Source organism: Euprymna scolopes, chromosome 46 (assembly GCF_053919585.1).
Source record: "Euprymna scolopes isolate OS-2025 chromosome 46, ASM5391958v1, whole genome shotgun sequence".
NCBI lineage: Eukaryota > Metazoa > Mollusca > Cephalopoda > Sepiida > Sepiolidae > Euprymna > Euprymna scolopes.
In genome coordinates this window covers 146,372,171-146,392,670 of record NC_136527.1, presented here as the reverse complement: position 1 = coordinate 146,392,670, position 20,500 = coordinate 146,372,171, and the positions used below count along the sequence as shown (strand labels likewise).

Sequence of the window (20,500 nt, the reverse complement as noted above, 5' to 3'; positions counted from 1 at the left end):
CATATATTTCACAATAATATAAATATTATTCCCGAGATGTCTGAATTTCTCCACTATTTCAGATAATTGCTTAAATAGTAGAAATCTCACAAGAAATCCATTATCGCACAGATGTCACTGTTGTCTTCCATGTAAGGAGATTAATTGGTTCAGTATTCCCCATAAAAGTTTATGTAGTGAGATATATTTGGGCTTCAAAATGTGATTTTGATTACTTAATCAAGATTTATTTTTAAAGAAAAGCATCGCTATGCCAAGTTGTTTTGACAAATAATTATACAGAGATACCTTAGACACTCAAGAATGTCTAGAAGGCGTTGCAGTTCTCAGTATGAGTATTCACATGTCTTACTAATTTTAATTCTTGAGAACAAGAATATCTACACACTTCACAAGAATGTGTTTTCCCCAGTGTGAGCTATTATATGTCTAGGTCTGGTTTTTGAAAACAAGAATATCCACACAAGTGTGACTTTTTCCCAGTTGTGTGAGTTCTCATATGTCTCACTAACTTTGATTTTGTAGACCAAGAATATCCACATACTCCACAAGAGTGTGGCGTTTCCCTATTTTTAAATTTTATTTTACTTTTGTTAGTTTGAAAAGATCAAGGGGCTCATTCCTGGGGCTAACACTTGATTCTATTATAATTTAAATTTATATCCGAGGGCTCTTTTAAGAATTTCCCCAGTGTGAGTCCTAATATGTTTCACTAACGCTGATTTTTGAGAACAAGAATACCCGCACACATCACAAGAATGTGGCTTTTCCCCAGTATGAGTTCTCATATGCCTCACTAACTTGGATTTTTGAGAAGAAGTATATCCACATACTTCACAAGAATGTGGCTTTTCCCCAGTGTGAGAACTCATATGTATTTGTAAGTGGTATTTTTGAGAACAAGAATATCCACACACTTCACAAGAATGTGGCTTTTCTCCAGTGTGAGTCCTCATATGTGTCACTAACCCTGATTTTTGAGAAAAAGAATATCCACACACTTCACAAGAATGTGGCTTTTCTCCAGTGTGAGTCCTCATATGTGTCACTAACGCTGATTTTTGGGAAAAAGAATATCCACACACTTCACAAGAATGTGGCTTTTCCCCAGTGTGTGTTCTCATATGTCTCACTAACTTTGATTTTTGAGAAGAAGCATATCCACACACTTCACAAGAATGTGGCTTTTCGCCAGTGTGAGTTCTCATATGTTTCACTAAATGTGATTTTTGAGAACAAGAATATCCACACACTTCACAAGAATGTGGCTTTTCTCCAGTGTGAGTTCTCATATGTCTCACTAATGTTGATTTTAGAACAGAAGAATATCTACACAAATCACAGGAATATGGTTTTTCACTTTTTTGTTTCATTTTACTTCAGTCAAAGTTCTCAGAGATCAAGGGTCCCAATACCTGGGGCTAACACTTGAACTCTATATGAGATACATAGATATTCGAATGAGTTCTCAAATGTCAAACTAAATTTGATTTTTGAGAACAAGAATATCCACAAAACTTCCAAACTATCTTGCATTTTCCAGTGTGAGTCTGGTTTTTGAGAACAAGAAAATCTACACACTTCACAAGTATGTGGCTTTTCTCCAGTGTGAGTTCTCATATTGTATTATTTTAGAATAAGAATGTCAACACACCCCACAATATTGCTTTTCCTCAGTGTGAGTTCTCATGAATTTGTAAGCTTGATTTTTGAGTAGAATATCTACACACATCACAAGAATACAGCTTTGCCCCAGTGTGAGTTGTCATATGTTTAACTACGTCTGATTTTTGAAAAAAATGAATATCCACACACTTTACATGAATAAGTCATAAATTTCTAAACTAGAATATCATCACACGTTACAAGTATGAGTCTTCTCCCCAATGTCTCACTAAAAATGATGTTTCAGAACAAACATATTCACACATTTCACAATAATGTGGCCTTTTCACCATGTTAGTTTTCATTTTTGTCCTAAAACTTTATTTATTAAAACAAGAATATTCTAACACTTCCCCCAAAATTTTAACTAAATCTGATTCTTGAGACAAGGGTTTCCACACATTTAAAACAATTATATGTACACACTTCACATAAATATATATTCCTACCAAGTTCTCTTTGCAAATTGTATTTAAAACAATTATATGTACACACTTCACATAAATATATATTCCTACCAAGATATCTTTGCAAATTGTACTTAAAACAATTATATGTACATACTTCACATGAATATATATTCTCTCTAAGATATCTTTGCAAATTGCTTCTTCAAATGAATATCCACACAAAACAATGCATATTTTCTCTAGTGTGAGTTCTCAAAAGTCTTTATAAGTTGCTACTATGAGTCTTTTCCCCAATGTGAGTGCTCATATATAGATGTTTCAGAACAAGCGTTACTCCAGTCTTGGTATTTATGCTTTACTCAAACGCATTTAAAACAATTATATGTACACATTTCACATGAATATATATTCCCACCAAGATATCTTTGCAAATATCAGTTTATAAAAAGTTACTTTTCTACCATTTTTTAAAAGTAACTTTTCTGCAATTTGAACATTAAACACGCATTTCACAAAAAATGATTTTACCTTTAAGATGTGCAATGATTACACGTGTTTCATAAAATTTCTTCAATAATTGTTGTCAATAGTATAAATCTTTCTGCAGGTGTCGCTGTATTCTTCCAAAATATATTACCTTTACTATTGTTTTAATCCCTGTTTTAAAAAATCCATCAATATAATAAATCCTTCAACAAATGTAAATATACTTTCCCAAATAAAGTATTATAGGATAATGTTTAAAGAAAATGATACTCCATTAAAATTGGGTTCAATCAGGAACATCTGTAAAAAATAATGAAATTCAATATTTTTATATTTGCATTCACATATTCTGTTTATTGTTATTAACATTATTGAATTAAACAAACAATCTCGACATTAATTTATTATAAAAAATATAGAAGACACGTTAAAAATAATCAAATATTTTCTAAGATACAGCCAATTGATCGATTTTGCTTAGATGTGAAAAATGACATATTTATACTTATATATACAATACTACAAAATACAATGAATGTTAATGTAATTTATGTACCCAATAAAAGAATATCTTCATATAAAAATGAGAGTGAATTACAGGAAATGCATAAAAATCCATTGTTTAGATCTCAAAATGAAAATAATTTGATTGAAGAAACTACAATGAATCTCATTTGATTAGAAAAGTTGCAGTGAAATTCTACACATTTTTATTTCGTTTTTGTCTTGTCATTCTCAATTTCATCTAAGATTTGTTTACCTCTAATTTATCTGAATATACCAGTTTTTGTAATTGCAGACTTTAAATATGAACAAATTTTGATTTTACTAATTTTTATGAGAAAATAATCAAAATTATTTGTAATTACAAACTTTTAACTGGTATATAAAGGTCAATGCATCCCATATTTTTAAATAGGAACAGATTTTATTTTACTATAATATAATACGAAAATAATCAAAATTATTTGTAATTGCAAATTTTTATTTTATATAGGTGTTAATGCGTCATGTTTTTAAATATGAACAATTTTTTATTTTACGAATTATAAAATCTACGAGAATCGAGGCCGCCATATTGTTTTTTTTTAAATTTGGCCTTTCCAAGGTTTGACGGATCGGCTTTTTCAAAAACATTACAAAGACTTCTTTACAAAGGTGGGTTTGTTAAACACTACTAGAAAATTACTTTAAACCAAGAGTGTCATAAACGTCTACAGATCTCACTTAGCAAATACACTGAGTATTTTTATTATACTAATTATAATATAAGAAAATATAAGTGTTAATGCGTCAAATGTTTTTAATGTGAACAAATTTTTACTTTACTACTTATGATATAAGAAAATAATTTGAGATAATTACAAATACTTCTTTAAGAAGGTGGGTTTCCTAAACACTACTAACAAAATTACTTTACACCAAGAGAGTGTCATAGACGTCTACAGATCTCACTTAGCAAATGCACTGAGTATTTTGCCATGGATAAGCATGTGCAATACCATAACTATATTCGTGTTAGAAAGAGTCTCAAATCAGATGCTGCTACAATTTCCCATCGACACAATGTTGAACCCCTATGATTGTTTTACACAGTCTTATCTTTATAAAGTCTTATACTCGAATAGTTGTCATCCGCAAATTTTCGAAAGATTTTGGAATTCCCTTCCTGTTTTCTGCTTCCCTCGATGTACTAAAATGCAGTAGTTTAAATGTAATATAAAGAGACGTCTTGCTTCTTCCCTGTTAATAATAGTTCAAAATTATAATCTCTTACATCCAGGTGCTAATACGCCTTTTTAGCGGTTGAAAAAAGAGTAAAAAAACGTCTTATATGTTTTTACCCTTAAATATGAACATAAAAATATTTTGTTATTCTCATGCGTTTAACTTATTAGTATCTTGAGTGTTTGATCTTTACATAGACTATTTCAATCACTATAAACAGATAAGTCATATGAGACACGTTTTATTTTGACGTATTTACTCTAACATTATATCATTATATAAAATACTAACATTATATCATTATATAAAATACTAACATTATATCATTATATAAAATACTAACATTATATCATTACATAAAATACTAACATTATATCATTATATAAAATACTAACATTATATCATTATATAAAATACTAACATTATATCATTATATAAAATACTAACATTATATCATTATATAAAATACTAACATTATATCATTATATAAAATACTAACATTGTATCATTACATAAAATACTAACATTATATCATTATATAAAATACTAACATTATATCATTATATAAAATACTAACATTATATCATTATATAAAATACTAACATTATATCATTATATAAAATACTAACATTATATCATTATATAAAATACTCTTGTTTTTCTCGTCCCAAATAGAAACCCCTTACATGGGAGTTGCATTGTGATTTATTCTGTAAAAAAGAACTTATAAAATATCTCTTCACCATTAATTCATCTGATCGTAAACATTATTTGCATCAAAGGCGTTTAACTTATTAGCCTTTAATGTTTTATCTTTAAATATTAGTAGCAGAAAATATTTAAATTTCTTAAACAAATTAACCTTTAACATAACCGTATTATTTAGGTTTTAGCCAACAATTTTATGACAATACGACTAAGATTGGCATTCTCTTTGCTTTTCACAACTACATTTTTTTATTTCTTATACATTTCTCAATTTATCCATCCTATTATTCCAAACAAATTTCCAGTAGACATATCGATTTGCTCCAATTAAGTGTAACGTCAAATTATTTGTAACCACAGACATTTAGATTATAAGAATTTTAATGATTTCGTTTCTATTATTTAAAGAATTGAATTTTATTCATGTGTTCATATTGTTTATATAAACGTAAACATATTTTTATTCTCAGGCTTTGAACTTAGTGTCTTGAATGTTTGATCTTTAAATTTGTCATTTCTATGATTGCAAATTAATTTTATTAGTAGACATATCGATTTGCTCCAATTAAGTTTAATGTTAAATTATTTGTAAGCCAAGGTATTTACATTATTAGAGTTTTAATGTTTTATCTTTAATGATTTCGTTTCTATTATTAGTTACCATATATTTCTTAGTGAATTGTAACAATCAAGAGATCTTTGTGTTTTAGAATTCACGTCAATCGAATGAATTCATTTAAGAATCAATTTGTTTATGTGGGAGTTACTACAAAGTATGAAGTCACTTGATATTGTAGCGAGCTGCTACTACTACGAGACTAGGCTGTATTCTCACCTTAGTTCTCTCTTTCTCTCTTCTTATATGTCATCAGAGGTTCCAGCCAATGAAAAGCGAGAACGGTTTACGTGGGACATTCGAGTGAAGGAAACGTCCTTAATTCCACAGCGACTAAGAATCAATTTGTTTATGTGGGAGTTACTTTTTTTTTTTTTTTTACACAGTGATCACCACTTATCAAGGCCCGGAAGCCACTCAGGGATAAGGGTTATTGTAAGTACATTACGTTAGTGAGGAGATTTGCTGAAGTGTTTACTTAAGGGGGCGGTTCATTAGGAATTTGTTAACATTAGACTTGAAGACATCCAAGTTGTAGTCCGGAGGGAAGCAGGCAGACGGAACAGAGTTCCACAGGCGTGCAGTTCTAAGAAAGAAGCTTTGTTCATGAAATCCGCGTTTTGATTTAGGCACAGATATAGAGTGGGGGAAATTTTTCACAGTGGATTCAGCTAGACGGGTGTTTTTCGTGAAAGATTGGCGAGGGGGGACCAGGGATTGGAGTTCAGACGAGCACCTGCCATGAAAATAACGATAAAACAAGGATAGGCTCGCAACGTCTCTTCTGTGGGAGAGGGGTTGCAGGGTAGAGAAAAGGGCATCCCCCACTAAACCACGAAGTCTATTTTGTACTCTGTCAAGGCATGATAGGCTGTTTTTGGCAGCTCCTGCCCAGATATGGCAACAGTATTCCATCCTTGGACGTACTTGGCTTTTATATAGATAGAGAATTGCATCAGTAGTGAGATATCTTCTGGAGCGGTAGAAGGATCCCACCATCTTTCTAGCGACCTTAGCAACAGACTTGATGTACGTGTTCCATTTCAGATCAGGAGTAAAGGTCAAACCCAGAAGCTTGTCAAAACACGGGGCCTCACCCAGACGAGAGCCATCCATCACAATTGATGCCAGCTGGGGATCAGAGCGTTGATGATGTAAGGATAGGAGTTTGGTTTTGGATGCATTAAACGTATGAAGTCACTTGATATTGTAGCGAGCTGCTACTACTATGAGACTAGGCTGTATTCTCACCTTAGTTCTCTCTTTCTCCCTACTCTTTTCTCTTTTCCTTCCTTTCTTCTTATACGTCATCAGAGGTTCCAGCCAATGAAAAATGAGAACAGTTTACGTGGGACATTCGAGTGAAGGAAACGTCCTTACTTCCACGGCGACTAGAGACAGAGCACACGCCTCACTCCTCAGCTCCCGTTAGGTAGCCAAGAGGAGCATTGAACATTAATACAGACTTTACAAAATGCACTGTCTTTCTTTGTAACCCGAGTTTCGGTAAAACACACATATATATTGGATATATAAAACCTCATGAATTCATAACAAAGTCGCGTTACACGTCCTCATTTTTATAAGAAGACAATGTCTTCTTTTACCAGTATTTCTTTCTATTTCAGCGCTCCAGTTCTCCCTGTTATCGGAGGTGCCCCAAAGTGGGAGCCTACCAAAATGGTGACCTCTAATTAGTACCCATGTTAATGTATGGTAATAGTACCATAATATGGTGAACTCCATGCGCGTATATACACGCAATCTTCAAGAAATACCCAGGAGAATGGGACGGAGTGAAAAAAGAAATAAAAAAAAAAGAAAAAAACGAACTTTCGAGGACAACAGTAAAACCATACAAAAATAAGGTATATATGAATCCGCTTTCTAAGAAATGCCAGTCATATATATGTATATATATATATATTGCTATTTTTGTGAAACGGTTTTACACTAAAGAAAAAAAAAGGCATTTTACGTGATTTTCATCAGATAAATTGCTAAATTAGAACCAGGTCTAAAAACTATTCTCTGACAAAAGTGGCCCGAGCAGTTAAAACAGATTTTATTAAAATATTATGCTTTTATTTTATATTATATTTTTATATCATATTTTGTCTTTATATTTTGATTATGTTTTTATTTTATATCTTATTTTTACTTTATATTATGTTTTTACTTTATATTATGTTTTTATTTTAAATTCATATTATATTTTTATTTTATATTTATATTGTTTTATTTTATATTTATATTATGTTTTTATTTTATATTTATATTATTTTTTATTTTATATTTATATTACGTTTTTATTTTATATTTATATTACGTTTTTATTTTAAATTATATTTTTTTATTTTATATGTATTCATTTATATTATATTAATATAATTTTATTTTATATTATGTGTTCTTTTTATATTATATTTTTATTTCACATTTATATTGTTTTTATTTTATATTGTTTTTATTTTATATTCATATAATGTTTTCATTTTGTATTATATTTTATTTTATATTTTTATTTTATCTTTATATTTATTTTATGTTATAATTTTACATTTATATTATGTTCTTTTATTTTATATTATTATTTTTTATATTTTATTTTAAATTGATATTATGTTTTTTATATTATATCTATACTATATTTTTTGTTTATATTATTTTCTATTTAATATTATATTTTTTGTTTAGATTTATATTATACATTTTTATATTATATTTTTATTTTGTATTTTTATTATGTTTTTATTTTATATAATATTTTATTATATTTTTATTTTATATTATATCTTTATTTCATATTAATATTATGTTTTTGTTTTATATTATATTTATATTATATATTATATGTTTATTTCATATTAATATTATGTTTTTGTTTTATATTATATTTATATTTTTTTATTTTATGTTATATTTTTATTTTATGTTATATTTTTATTTTGCATTTGTATTATGTTTTTATTTTATATAATATATATATATATATATATATATCATATTTTTATTTATATTATATTTTATTTATACTGTTTATTTCTTATTAATATTATGTTTTTGTTTTTATGTTATTATATCATATTTATATTATGTTTTTATTTTATATTACATTTTTATATCATTTTATTTTATTATGTTTTTGTTTTGTATTATATTTTTATTTTATATTTATATTATCTTTGTATTTTATATTATATTTTTTATTCTATACTATATTTTTATATTATATTATATTTTTATTGTATATTATATTTATAATTTTTATAAATATTATGTTTTTGTTTTCTATTATATTTCTATTATATTTTTGTTTATATTACATTTTTATTTTATATTATACTTTTATTTATATTTATATTATTTTTTATTTTATATTTTATTTTATTTTATTTTTATATTATGATTTTATTTAATATTATATTTTTTGTTTATATTATTGTTTTGTTTATATTATATTTTTTATTTTATATTTATATTACATTTTTATATTATATTTTTATTTTATATTAATATTATGTTTTTATTTTATATTATATTTATATTCATTTTTTGTTCATAAAAATCGTGGTTGGTCAATTATTTATAAATTTCATTTTTAAATCTATGTTTTTGCTGTTTTAAATAAAAACACCTCACCTCATTAATAATAGTGTTATTATTTAGGAAGCTATTTTTAACATGAGAAAGAAGATCAGTGCTAACTAATTTTTACCTCCACCTCATAATTTACTAAAAACAATGGACATTGCTTGTGTTATAAATTATTTACTTTCAAAAAAGAATGGCTGATATAAAAACGGTCATCTGGGAAATCCCGATAATCGCCCCGAAATCGAGAATCAATCAAAATACTGGTAGAAAATCGCCCAATTAGTGCCAGGGTAACACACACACACACACACAAGAAAGCAAAAACCAAAAAATATTATAATCTGACAAACGATTACAAGTATCCGTGACTGTTAACTGGTTATAAAACAGGTGCTAATTTTATGTAATTGTAAATTCTGAAATAACATGTAAGTATAGAAGGGAAAGCATTTTCTTTTATCTTAAAACAATAAAATACCGAAAAAAATGGTTGTTGTAATGTATTGTTAATATTTTAATCAACGTCGAATCAAATTATTATTTTCTCAGAAATCACACATAATTTTACAAAACAAAATCATAATTTTATAAAAATATAAATATAACATCGAATAAAATATTTTTAGGATATTTTTTTAATCATATTTCTCTCATAAAGCATGAGAGAAACAATATTTTTTATTGAATTGCAAAAAAGAAAGAAAATAATAATAATAAGAAGAAGAAGAAGAAGGAGGAGAACAACAACAACAACAACAACATCAACAACGATATTTCCTCCTGTATCAGAAAACACGCTATGTGATATACATATATCTGTACGTGATGTTGCCAAGCTAATCAAAAACCTTGATTCCAGTAAAGCAACCGGCCCTGACGGTATTCCAATTTTAGTACTCAAAAAACTTCAACCAGAACTAGCGCCCATACTTACAAACTGTTTAAACGCCCATACTTAGAAAACTGTTTAAACGTTGCTTCCCAACACCCTGGAAAACCTCATCAGTACGCCCTGTATTATGGAATTCAGGTGATCGTTCATCCCCCTCTCAGTACAGGCCAATAAGTCTCCTGTGCGTCATGAGTAAGTTGCTGGAATCTGTGTTAAATAGAGAAGTAATCAACCATCTCAGCAAAAATAACCTTCTTAGTGACACACAATATGGTTTCCATTCTGCTAGATCTACAGCGGGTGTGCTTACAGTTATATCTCATAGGATTTGCGAATCTCTCGACAGAGGCAACCTTTCTAAGGCAATTGCTCTTGATATATGCCTTTGATAGAATATGGCATAAAGGTTTACTTCACAAGATCTCCAGCTATGGTATAGCTGGAAATGTCTTCTCCATTCTCAATCATTTCTCTCTGATAGGTTCATAAGAGTAGTAGTTGATGGGCAAAAATCAGAAGCTCACAGTATTAATGCTGGAGTCCCTCAGGGGTCCATTCTGGGCCCAACTCTTTTCCTGATCTACATTAATGATCTGCCAAATCACATCCTTACATCATTTGTAGACATTTTTGCTGATGACACTACCATTTATGGTAGCACATCTAAGACAGTAAACGACCAAGTTCTCTCCGATTCTCTCTCCTCTGATCTTGATCACGATGTACAATAGGGGAAGGAGTGGCTGGTGACTTTTAATGCATCTAAAACCAAACTTCTCTCTTTACATCATCAACGTTCTGATCCACATCTGGCGTCAATTAAAATGAATGGCTCTCGTCTTGGTGAGGCCTCAAGTTTTGACAAGCTTCTGGGCTTGACCTTTACTCCTGATCTTAAATGGAATACGTACATCAAATCTCTTGCTAAGGCTGCTGGACAAATGCTTGGATCCTTCTATCGATCCGGTAGATATGTCACTGCTGATGCAATTATCCTCCTCGCCAAACTTTCACAAGACACACTCGACTAGCTGAAAACATTATCAATAATTTTCCCCACTTTTTATCTGTGCCTAAACCTAAACGTAGATTCCATGATCAAAGCTTCTTTCTTAGAACTGCACGCCTGTGGAATTGTCTTCAGTTTTCCTGCTTTCCAGCTGTCTATAATATGGTTGTCTTCAAGTCTAATGTGAACAAGTTTCTGACGAGCCGTTCCACTTAAGTTAACAAATTTACCGAACTTCCATTACTATCGATTACTATATTATCCTTTGACTACTGTACACTCTTTAACCCTTATCCTTGAGTGGCCTCTCGGCCTTGATAAGTGGTGACGCCTATGTAAAAAAAAAACGACAACAACTTATATTATATTTAAAATTAAGGAACTTGTACAGTTTAATAAAAAATGAAAATATCGAAAAAAGTTTAAGTTATACGTATCCGTTTTGGACTGAAGATCTCCGAAAAAAATTTCATTTAATTTGATCGATCGAGTAGTGTTTTTGTTGTTTTTTTTTTTGAGAGTGCGTTGAATAGAAATTGTTGAACATGCCACGGTGAACTCAGATTAAGGCGCCGACACTCCCTCCCCATCTTTATTAATAGCTTTTCTTCCTAAAAATCGAACCTTTTGCTTGGTATCATAACAAATTGTGTTTTCGCTGTAAAAAAAAAAACTACTTGATCGAATTAAGTGAATTTATCCAGATACGCTACTACAGAACACCGACCACTCTAATTTGTTTCTTTTTTAGGTAATTGAGGTCGCTGACAATGAATCTGATAGTCAAACTTGGGGCAAATTTACCGTTTGCATGGTATTTACCCCTGAACCCACGAACTACTTTCCACCATTTTGCAGCTTCCGTTTATGCTACGCGCATGCATGCTGTAGCATAAACGACGGCTTCACCAAGCAAACTATGTTGGGGGAGGGGATTTTTTTTTCCAGGACATAGAATTTTCTAATTTTCAAAAATACATTATAGCACTCTTTGGGTGGAAAATTTTAAATTAGCTGAAAAAGAAATAAAACAAGAAAAGGAAAGAACTCCAAGTTGGAATGGGGGGGGGGGTAATTTATCTGTTTTTTTTTTTTTTTTACCTGGAACATAGAATTTTTAAATTTTCAAAAAGTAACGCACCGACATTTTTTACCAATTAGAACACCATTTAACATTTTCTGAAGATTTTACTGTGTACATTGGGGGCACGAGTGCGGGGGGGATGTGATGTTGGGGCGCGCGCACCCCAACATCACATCCGCCCCCCCCCGCTCGCGCGTAAACGTAAAGCATAAACGGAAGCTGCAAAATGGTGGAACGTTATTCATGGGTTCGGGGGTTAATACCATACAAACGATAAATTTGCCCCAAGTTTGACTATCAGATTCGTTGTCAGCGACCTCAATTACCTATAAAAACAGAGTTTGTATTACTGTACACATAGATTCGAAAAAGTTGTCAAAAAACAAATATATAACAAATAAATGTTATCAAAGGCAAGATAAGTTACTTTTCTACCAAACTGGATATATTTTTCGCGTTTTTATTCAATGTAACATGTTTATTCAGCTCGAAAACCATACGGTGTTTACCGATGTATTGGAACATTCAAGATGGCGTCTGATTCTCTCTTTAACACGGTAAATGTGGGATAAGATGTTATAAATAAAAAACCGGATAAAATATTGTTAAAAACTCGCTCAATATATGTTACCGTGACATGGGTTGACATATATATTTAATAGTATTTTGTATAGTTTTTTTATTTATAACACCTTTTTCCATACTTACGGTGTTAAAGAGGGTGTGAGACGCCATCTTGAATTTTCGAATACATCGGTAAACACTGTATGTTTTTCGAGCTGAATAAATATGTTACATTGAATAAAAACACAAAAAATATATCCAGTTTGGCAGAAAAATAACTTATCTTGCCTTTGATAACATTTATTTGTTATATATTTGTTTTTTGACAATTTTTTCGAATCTATGTGTACAGTAATACAAACCCAAAAAAACAAATTAGAGTGGTCGTGTTCTGTAGTAGCGTATCTGGATATTTACCCTTTTTTTGTTGATATTTTCATTATTTTTAATGTCTTGATAAAACTGTACAAGTACCAACATGAAAGGTTATAGATTAGATTTGTGAGAAAAAGAAAAAAAAAAGGAGGAAAACAAATAAACTTACCTTTCTCTCCAGGAGTTATACGAAAAACATGGGGATGGATTCATATTTTTTGTGTTCAAAACAGAAAATTTGTTTTGTTTGTTGTGATTTCTTTAGTAAATTGATACAAATTTTGTTTTGTGTGTTCAATTCATTAAGAAATAAAATATATGAAAATATAAAAGAATCAAAATTAAAAGATGAAAAACACGATTTAAACGTGAAATTATTTAAAGAGAAAATAAACTGCTAAAGAACAAAGGATTTAGGTCATCATAAAACGGTGTAATCATTATTTCGTTCCTCGTGTAAAAATGTCCGTTCGTTAGTTAAGTGTGCCGAATTGTTTTCCTATCAAGAATAGATTACTTTTGTCAATGTTTCACTGCTTCAGGCATATTTGTATTTCTTTATGGAATTTCTCTTATTTTTTGAATGTCTAATTTATTAAAATGAAAAAGATACAGGAAGATATAAAAATGAGATTTATTTTTAAAACTAAACATTTCATTATTATTTGGATTAGTCGAATTACTGTTAATATCCCAGATGAGAACATTAGTCCGAATAATCAAAAAAAAATGTTGAATATTTCACATAAACAACTCAAATAAAAGGAAGGTGTACCGAACATGCGCGGAAGAGCACATGCGTATGAGTTGGACCTACCTGCAGTGAAAAGCGAACGCGGGACCTTTCGATTACAAATGAAGTCCACTAATGAACAACCCATCTTACCTCAAAGTGATGATTTAGTTTCGCGCAACGGCTATGAAAGGAACGTGTCTGTCGATTCAACAGTATTTGTTCGTGATGTGGCGTGTCAATTTGGCGATGGTGTTCGAAATTGCGTGGACGAATTTGTTAAGGACCGTGCCATCACTTGGTAAAACAAATATATATATATATATATATATATATATATATATATATATATATATATATATATATATTTTTCCACTGTCAGACAACATTGCAGCCACCAACAGCCACGAAAGCCAACAAAGTCCAAGACTCAAGTTTCAGCCTCATTTGGGCTCATCAGTTAGACACATCTGAACACAGGATTCGAAACCCGAGCCTTTACCATGCGAGGTAAGACCTCTACCAAATGAGCCGCACACAAGAAAACCTTATTTACTATCATAGATCAAGCAAACCGTTTATATTACGTGTGTGTATGTGTGTGTGTTTAATGCTTATGCAAATAACAGTTCGAAATATGAAGTCGAGTTGTCAAGAAGAATAAATCTCGTTAGACATGATAATTTTTCCACATTGGGAATCTAAGGTGTATAACAGGCAGGAAATCCTTTTTTTACATAGGGTTCACCACTTATAAAGGCACGGAGGCCACTCAAGGATAAGGGTTATTGAATGTATCAATAAGTCAATGAGATAATTTCGTAGTAATCGTTAGTAGAAATTTGGGTAATTGGATTTTTAAGGGGACGATTAATCAAGAATTTGTTTATGTTGGACTTGAAGACAACCAAATTTTAGTCAGCTGAAAACAGACAAACGGAAGAAAGTTCCACAGGCGTGCAATTCTAAGAAAGAAGCTTTTTTCATGGAATCTACGTTTAAGTTTAGGCACAAATAAAGAATGGGGAATATTATTGACAGTGGATTGACAGTAGATGAGTTTTTTCGTGACGAGGAGGGGCCATAGAGTGGAGCACAGACGTTGACAAGAAGAATAAATCTCGTTAGATAATTTTTCACATTGAGAATCTAAGGTGCATAATGTGCAGGAAGTCCTGTTGTAATTTAACATCCTGTGTAGATGTAGTCTCTTCGCTCCAGGTCGAGCTGAGGAAATCTGAAGAGAAACTTGATTTTTCATGGGCTAAAGCTTATATAGGCATTTTCTAGAATGTTCCGGACTATTTGATGTACTGCTGTGCGCATAACATAGTCCTTTTTTCATATGTGTGCAGATAGGCAAATTAGGACATTGTACACTTACTCATGTGCATGTGTGTTTAAAGTGGTGATTGATATTAGAATGTCTCGTCTGGAAACTTTTTCCGACCATATAAAATTGTCGCTACAATAGCAACGATATTTCACATTATCATTATTTAAAGGCTTTGCTTGTTGAAATTTGTTAGAGTTTAGCTGAGTCTCATTTTACAACCGTAATAACATTGTAAGGATTTAAAAGCAACTGTTCCATTAAGATGTATAGTGCTTTAAAAAGATATAACAATTTAAAAGCAACTGTTTCATTAAGATGTGTAGTGCTTAAAAAAAATATAACAATTTAAAAGCAACTGTTTCATTAAGATGTATAGTGCTTAAAAAAGATATAACAATTTAAAAGCAACTGTTTCATTAGGATGTATAGTGCTTAAAAAAGATATAACAATTTAAAAGCAACTGTTTCATTAAGATGTATAGTGCTTAAAAAAGATATAACAATTTAAAAGCAACTGTTTCATTAAGATGTATAGTGCTTTAAAAAGATATAACAATTTAAAAGCAACTGTTTCATTAAGATGTGTAGTGCTTAAATAAGATATAACAATTTAAAAGCAACTGTTTCATTAAGATGTATAGTGCTTAAAAAGATATAACAATTTTAAAGCAACTGTTTCTTTAAGATGTATAGTGCTTAAAAAAGATATAACAATTTAAAAGCAACTGTTTCATTAAGATGTATAGTGCTTAAAAAAGATATAACAATTTAAAAGCAACTGTTTCATTAAGATGTATAGTGCTTTAAAAAGATATAACAATTTACAAGCAACTGTTTCATTAAGATGTGTAGTGCTTAAATGAGATATAACAATTTAAAAGCAACTGTTTCATTAAGATGTGTAGTGTTTTAAAAAGATATAACAATTTAAAATCAACTGTCTCTTTAAGATGTATAGTGCTTAAAAAGATATAACAATTTTAAAGCAACTGTTTCTTTAAGATGTATAGTGCTTAAAAAAAGGTGTAGCAATTTAAAAGCAACTGTTTCATTAAGATGTGTAGTGCTTAAAAAAGATAAAACAATTTAAAAGCAACTGTTTCATTAAGATGTGTAGTGCTTAAAAAAGATATAACAATTTAACAGCAACTGTTTCTTTTAGATGTATAGTGCTTAAAAAAGATATAACAATTTAAAAGCAACTGTTTCATTAAGATGGGTAGTGCTTAAAAAAGATATAACAATTTTAAAGCAACTGTTTCATTAAGATATGTAGTGCTTTAAAAAAGATATAACAATTTTAAAGCAACTGTTTCTTTTAGATGTATAGTGCTTAAAAAAAGGTGTAGCAATTTAAAAGCAACTGTTTCATTAAGATGTGTAGTGCTTAAAAAAGATAAAACAATTTAAAAGCAACTGTTTCATTAAGATGTGTAGTGCTTAAAAAAGATATAACAATTTAACAGCAACTGTTTCTTTTAGATGTATAGTGCTTAAAAAAGATAAAACAATTTAAAAGCAACTGTTTCATTAAGATGTGTAGTGCTTAAAAAAGATATAACAATTTAAAAGCAACTGTTTCATTAAGATATATAGTGCTTAAAAAAGATATAACAATTTAAAAGCAACTGTTTCATTAAGATGTGTAGTGCTTAAAAAAGATATAACAATTTAAAAGCAACTGTTTCATTAAGATGTATAGTGCTTAAAAAAGATATAACAATTTAAAAGCAACTGGTTCATTAAGATGTGTAGTGCTTAAAAAAGATATAACAATTTAACAGCAACTGTTTCATTAAGATGTATAGTGCTTAAAAAAGATATAACAATTTAAAAGCAACTGTTTCATTAAGATGTGTAGTGCTTAAAAAAGATAAAACAATTTAAAAGCAACTGTTTCATTAAGATGTGTAGTGCTTAAAAAAGATATAACAATTTAAAAGCAACTGTTTCATTAAGATGTATAGTGCTTAAAAAAGATATAACAATTTAAAAGCAACTGTTTCATTAAGATGTGTAGTGCTTAAAAAAGATATAACAATTTAAAAGCAACTGTTTCATTAAGATGTATAGTGCTTTAAAAAGATATAACAATTTACAAGCAACTGTTTCATTAAGATGTGTAGTGCTTAAATGAGATATAACAATTTAAAAGCAACTGTTTCATTAAGATGTGTAGTGTTTTAAAAAGATATAACAATTTAAAATCAACTGTCTCTTTAAGATGTATAGTGCTTAAAAAGATATAACAATTTTAAAGCAACTGTTTCTTTAAGATGTATAGTGCTTAAAAAAAGGTGTAGCAATTTAAAAGCAACTGTTTCATTAAGATGTGTATTGCTTAAAAAAGATAAAACAATTTAAAAGCAACTGTTTCATTAAGATGTGTAGTGCTTAAAAAAGATATAACAATTTAACAGCAACTGTTTCTTTTAGATGTATAGTGCTTAAAAAAGATATAACAATTTAAAAGCAACTGTTTCATTAAGATGGGTAGTGCTTAAAAAAGATATAACAATTTTAAAGCAACTGTTTCATTAAGATGTGTAGTGCTTTAAAAAAGATATAACAATTTTAAAGCAACTGTTTCTTTTAGATGTATAGTGCTTAAAAAAAGGTGTAGCAATTTAAAAGCAACTGTTTCATTAAGATGTGTAGTGCTTAAAAAAGATAAAACAATTTAAAAGCAACTGTTTCATTAAGATGTGTAGTGCTTAAAAAAGATATAACAATTTAACAGCAACTGTTTCTTTTAGATGTATAGTGCTTAAAAAAGATAAAACAATTTAAAAGCAACTGTTTCATTAAGATGTGTAGTGCTTAAAAAAGATATAACAATTTAAAAGCAACTGTTTCATTAAGATATATAGTGCTTAAAAAAGATATAACAATTTAAAAGCAACTGTTTCATTAAGATTTGTAGTGCTTAAAAAAGATATAACAATTTAAAAGCAACTGTTTCATTAAGATGTATAGTGCTTAAAAAAGATATAACAATTTAAAAGCAACTGTTTCATTAAGATGTATAGTGCTTAAAAAAGATATAACAATTTAAAAGCAACTGTTTCATTAAGATGTGTAGTGCTTAAAAAAGATAAAACAATTTAAAAGCAACTGTTTCATTAAGATGTGTAGTGCTTAAAAAAGATATAACAATTTAAAAGCAACTGTTTCATTAAGATGTATAGTGCTTAAAAAAGATATAACAATTTAAAAGCAACTGTTTCATTAAGATGTGTAGTGCTTAAAAAAGATATAACAATTTAAAAGCAACTGTTTCATTAAGATGTATAGTGCTTAAAAAAGATATAACAATTTAACAGCAACTGTTTCTTTTAGATGTATAGTGCTTAAAAAAGATAGAACAATTTAAAAGCAACTGTTTCATTAAGATGTGTAGTGCTTAAAAAAGATAAAACAATTTAAAAGCAACTGTTTCATTATGATGTATAGTGCTTAAAAAAGATATAACAATTTAAAAGCAACTGTTTCATTAAGATGTATAGTGCTTAAAAAATATATAACAATTTAAAAGCAACTGTTTCATTAAGATGGGTAGTGCTTAAAAAAGATATAACAATTTAAAAGCAACTGTTTCATTAAGATGTATAGTGTTTAAAAAAGATATAACAATTAAAAAGCAACTGTTTCTTTAAGATGTATAGTGCTTAAAAAAAGGTGTAGCAATTTAAAAGCAACTGTTTCATTAAGATATGTAGTGTTTTAAAAAGATATAACAATTTAAAATCAACTGTTTCCTTAAGGTGTATAGTGCTTAAAAAGATATAACAATTAAAAAGCAACTGTTTCTTTAAGATGTATAGTGCTTAAAAAAGGAGTAGCAATTTAAAAGCAACTTTTTCATTAAGATGTGCATTGCTTAAAAAAGATAAAACAATTTAAAAGCAACTGTTTCATTAAGATGGGTAGTGCTTAAAAAAGATATAACAATTTAAAAGCAACTGTTTCATTAAGATGTGTAGTGCTTAAAAAAGATATAACAATTTAAAAGCAACTGTTTCATTAAGATGTGTATTGCTTAAAAAAGATAAAACAATTTAAACGCAACTGTTTCATTAAGATGCATAGTGCTTAAAAAAGATATAACAATTTAAAAGCAACTGTTTCATTAAGATGTGTATTGCTTAAAAAAGATAAAACAATTTAAAAGCAACTGTTTCATTAAGATGTATAGTGCTTAAAAAAGATAAAACAATTTAAAAGCAACTGTTTCATTAAGATGCATAGTGCTTAAAAAAGATAAAACAATTTAAAAGCAACTGTTTCATTAAGATGTATAGTGCTTTAAAAAAGATAAAACAATTTAAAAGCAACTGTTTCATTAAGATTTGTAGTGTTTTAAAAAGATATAACAATTTAAAATCAACTGTTTCTTTAAGATGTATAGTGCTTAAAAAGATATAACAATTTAAAAGCAACTGTTTCTTTAAGATGTATAGTGCTTAAAAAAAGGTGTAACAATTTAAAAGCAACTGTTTCATTAAGATGTATAGTGCTTAAAAAAGATATAACAATTTAAAAGCAACTGTTTCTTTAAGATATATAGTTCTTTAAAAAAGGTGTAGCAATTTAAAAGCAACTGTTTCATTAAGATGTATAGTGCTTTAAAAAAGATATAACAATTTAAAAGCAACTGGTTCATTAAGATGTGTATTGCTTAAAAAAGATATAACAATTTAAAAGCAACTGTTTCTTTAAGATGTATAGTGCTTTAAAAAAGGTGTAGCAATTTAAAAGCAACTGTTTCATTAAGATGTATAGTGCTTTAAAAAAGATATAACAATTTAAAAGCAACTGTTTCATTAAGATGTGTAGTGCTTAAAAAAGATATAACAATTTAAAAGCAACTGTTTCATTAAGATGTATAGTGCTTAAAAAAGATATAACAATTTAAAAGCAACTGTTTCATTAAGATGTATAGTGCTTTAAAAAGATATAACAATTTAAAAGCAACTGTTTCATTAAGATGTGTAGTGCTTAAATAAGATATAACAATTTAAAAGCAACTGTTTCATTAAGATGTATAGTGCTTAAAAAGATATAACAATTTTAAAGCAACTGTTTCATTAAGATGTATAGTGCTTTAAAAAGATATAACAATTTAAAAGCAAATGTTTCATTAAGATGTGTAGTGCTTAAAAAAGATATAACAATTTAAAAGCAAATGTTTCATTATGATGTATAGTGCTTAAAAAGATATAACAATTTAAAAGCAACTTTTTCATTAAGATGTGTAGTGCTTAAAAAAGATATAACAATTTAAAAGCAACTGTTTC

General features: G+C 28.8%; 1 long non-coding RNA gene across 1 annotated transcript; it reads right to left on the bottom strand.

The window, feature by feature from the left end:
• Positions 1-1,959: 1,959 nt before the first annotated feature.
• Positions 1,960-13,586, bottom strand: LOC145270747 (uncharacterized). Its single transcript, XR_013865545.1, has 2 exons — positions 13,304-13,586; positions 1,960-2,861 (listed from the first exon to the last, which is right to left on the bottom strand). It is a non-coding gene; the product is annotated as an uncharacterized LOC145270747 (long non-coding RNA).
• Between the last annotated feature and the right edge of the window lie 6,914 nt (positions 13,587-20,500).